A 4016-nucleotide genomic window follows, 5' to 3' on the forward strand; every position below is an offset into this window, starting at 1 on the left:
TGTAATTCAAAAACCAGCATGAAGTACATAGTGAGTCCTTATCTCATAAACAAATACAAAGGAATTAACTTAACACTAGAACAAGTACTCACTGTGTACAAGTACCTGGATACAGTCCACATTGAAAAAATATGGCTATATGGACACCTATCTGTATATATATACATATATATTCTTTTATTTATATTATATAAATAGACATACATAATCTTTTAGAATAGAAAATTTAATTCTGAGGGCATGGGAGTCTTCAATCCCAGATTCCATGAAAAAATAAAAGAAATTTTACTACTGGAAATTGCCCTTTTTGTGGTTGGTTTCTTGCTTGCTTGATTGTTTCTAAGCAGTGGTAGGGAGGGAATCAAAGCTTTAAATGGTCTTTTAGAATGAAGAAAATTCTATTTTTTTTCACATCCATTCACTGGGTAGCTTCATTGTAGACTGACCCCATTAACATTACATCTTCATTAAAACTAACCACATTCACAAATGCTTTATATGAATGAATGCGGAAAGTAGGGGATGGATATGTCGACCCCTTCTTTGATGAGTTGCCATCACAGAGAATGAAGAGCCTAAACAAAAATAAAAGACAAGGGGTCGTGTGCTGACTGGAGTTTCTAACCATCTTAGGGCATGGGTTAGTGGTTCCTGCCAACTGAATCTGCATGTTGGTGGTTCTTACCTGGCCTCAACTTCTCCAACTGCACATTCACCTAAGTGTTTGGTACTCGTGTCTCTTAATAGACTTGAAACTCAATGAAGACAGAATCTGTTTTGATCTTCCTAACCCTCTCACCACCTGCACATAGAAGAAACATTGTGGTGTTTAGTACGTATGTGTTGGTGATATGAATAAATAAATGAAAAAGAAACAAAAGAGGAGCTGGTGTGGTTGGCATGGAAACCACACATCCTGAATCTGTTTAAATTTCTGAAATGCAGTTTCCCCATGAGATAGCTTATTCAGACAAAGGGAGAAAAGAACGATGTTTGATGCCATATTACAGTAAATCTTCTGGGATGGGCAGGCTTGGATAACATCTTTGAAATCAGAATTCTAATGCCATGTTTTCATAGATTGTTGCACATTTATCTCTTCTTTTATTGGGGTATACCACATAAGGGCTTCATGGTTCCCTTTTCACATAAAAATAAGGAATGCATATGAAAATTTACTTAATTCTGTATTCCTGTGGGCCTCTCCACAACAGAGGAAGTGTTTTCAGAATTCCCAATCCTCTGAGGAGGATTCTCCACTCTTGATAAAATGTACAGAATCTCCCTTCTTTCTATGAGTTATTTGTATTACCTCTGAGTATTGTGGCAATTTTCAGTTCATCTACAAAACTAAATTTTCATGATAGCAAAACATTGAATACAAAATAAGAAAAAATGGGAAGATGATATATACACAGTCTTTTCCCAAAATGTCCTCTGCTTTTCTAATTCACTCCCTCCCCAAAATGGGTGAGTATGACCTGGGTGGGGGTGAGGGTGGGAAAAACGGAGCAGGCTGCCACCCTTTTACCCCCACCCGAACTCAGGGGCCTACTTAATTCACTAACCAAAACATTTCAACGTAACACAGCAAGTTAAAAGAAAAAATAGTGTTTTCTTTGACATCATTTGTCACAGTTGATCTAGTGGCTACTTACTATAAATTCACACTCATTTGGACAAGTGGGAAAAAAACTAAAGTAAAACAGAGATATATAATTAAAACAACCATATCGACTACTTACTAGTGATTTGTTACCTGTGAAATACTGGGTCATATGTGTTATATCTATTAAAATGTTACAAATGTTTATTGCTGAATTCACTCATTTGAATGTTTGTGATTTCTCCACACTTCAGTGATGAGCTGTAACTGTGCCTGTGCGGCTGGCATGGACGTCTCTGGTGCTGCTCATACTGCTTGTGTTCTGGCTCCCACTGTTCTCTGTGGTATGGCCTTCAGGAGTGAAGGACATTGTGGGAGGGAAGTAGAAGCATTCCTTAGCTCTCTTCTAGGATCACTCTGACCCAAAGCCCTGATTCTCAAGGACTTTGTTCCTATGATGTAAGCACCTGTAAGGTATCCTACCCACACTGGGGATTCCAACCCTAGCAGATTCTATTCTAAATGCAATTGTTTCACTTTCTCTTTAGATTGTTCCATCATTAGTTTATAGGATAGCAATTCATGTCTACGGGTTGATGAATTGATTTAATAATTCCAATATTTTTCTCGTTGAATATTTAGGATTTCTACACTTATTAGAATATCCCTCAGAAAAGTTCATTTTATTTCTCTCTCTTTTTTAATTTTCATGATATTTATTTTTCTTTCTTGTCTATTTCTCCAACTAGAATTTCCAGTGATATGTCGAATACATATTCAAGTCATCTTTGGCTGCCTTTCACTCACATCTTCATTGTTATTATGAAATATACAGAACACAGTTTGTATCTATCTATATTTCATCAGCTATTAATGGAACAATCTAGATTTTACAATAGACAACATGCATTTAATAGGCAACATAGTGAATTAACTTTTTCAAAAACACCTACACATCCACAATCACTTTAACCTCAACTTAATGCTATAGAGTATTATCTCTGGAAAGGGAAACAGGATCAAAGAAATTAAATAACTGAAAGCAATACAGAAAATGTGTTAAATTATGACGGTCATATTTTTATCCACTCCAAGTTATTTCTTAGTCTTCCCCCTTCCTGATGTCTGGAGTTGCCTCGTTCCTATGATAGGCTATCTTGATCTGTCAATCATGGTAGTGTCTCCCCATGCTAGTAACTGAAGTAGGCATCTGACCCAATATGGTAATAATGTCTGTCCTATTTCTCCTGACACTTTAACTAGCTTAGAGACTGACACATGCCAAGTTAGCCATTCATCCCTGAAATTATATTAAAGTTCAGAAAAGACATTTCCTCATGGAATTGCTAACCAAGGATAGGATGAGTCTAGAGTTTCTAGTTTCCATCTCATCAAGAACACACAGAGTTTGCGTACTTAGGGAAGCCAAGCAAAAGAAGCAAAGCAGAGAGTCCAATGGTCCTGGTGGTTCTGTCTTTGTTCTTTGACCATAGAATCCATCAAGCCTGTAGGACCACTCTAGCAGCCAAGGAGGGCAGAGAGTTGAGGACCCAGATAAGTCAGGGCAATCTAGGAAGACAGTGTGGCAGAAGGTAGTAGCTACGGATGTGGTGGAGAGTAGTCAAGTCCTGGTATACTGTGAAGCTAAAGTCAGTGGGATTTGCTGCCAAATTAGTGAGGAAGGTATAAGTGAAGGGTAAAGAGAATAAATTCAAAAGTTGAGACTTGAACAATTGGATAGAAGAAAATGTCACTAACAGGAGAATGGGAATACAGGAGACGCAAAGAGAGATGGAGGGCTGTGTTTAAAGTCCATTAAATTTTAATGCTGATCGGATATTCTCAAGGAAACTTTACATGAGCCATTGATCTGTATCTTTAGAATTTTGGTAAAGTTCCCTCTTGAAGAAAACACGAAATAAAAGCCACAGTCTAGATGAAATCACTTAGAAAGTCAAGCATGACCACAGCAGAGAAACAATTGAAAGGGAGAGGCCAAAGAGAGTCTCTCTGGGGTGGAGAAGGGACGTCCAGAAAGTATGTGTAAAATGTAAAGCAAGGAAAGAAATGGCTTCTAAAAGGGTGGGAGTGGCTGACCTTGTCTAGACAACTGCTTGTGAGATTAAAATAAAGGCTGAAAAATTGACCACTGAGTTTGACATATTCAGGAGTGACCTTGGCTCGAGAAGTTTCTGTGAAATCATAAGAAGAAAAATTTTGGGATGAATTCAGTAAAAATTTGGACAGAGAGGGAAACGAAGTGCATAACTGGCTTCTTCAACGGAGAAAGGATGAAGAGGCAAAGACAGCAGTTGTGGGATGGTAGCAGGGATAATAGAAAAGGGATCTTACCTGTTCTAGTTTAGGCAGAAAAAGATCAGGTTTGCCAGACATAATATCCCCTGTCTCT

Source organism: Chionomys nivalis, chromosome 2 (assembly GCF_950005125.1).
Source record: "Chionomys nivalis chromosome 2, mChiNiv1.1, whole genome shotgun sequence".
Lineage (NCBI taxonomy): Eukaryota > Metazoa > Chordata > Mammalia > Rodentia > Cricetidae > Chionomys > Chionomys nivalis.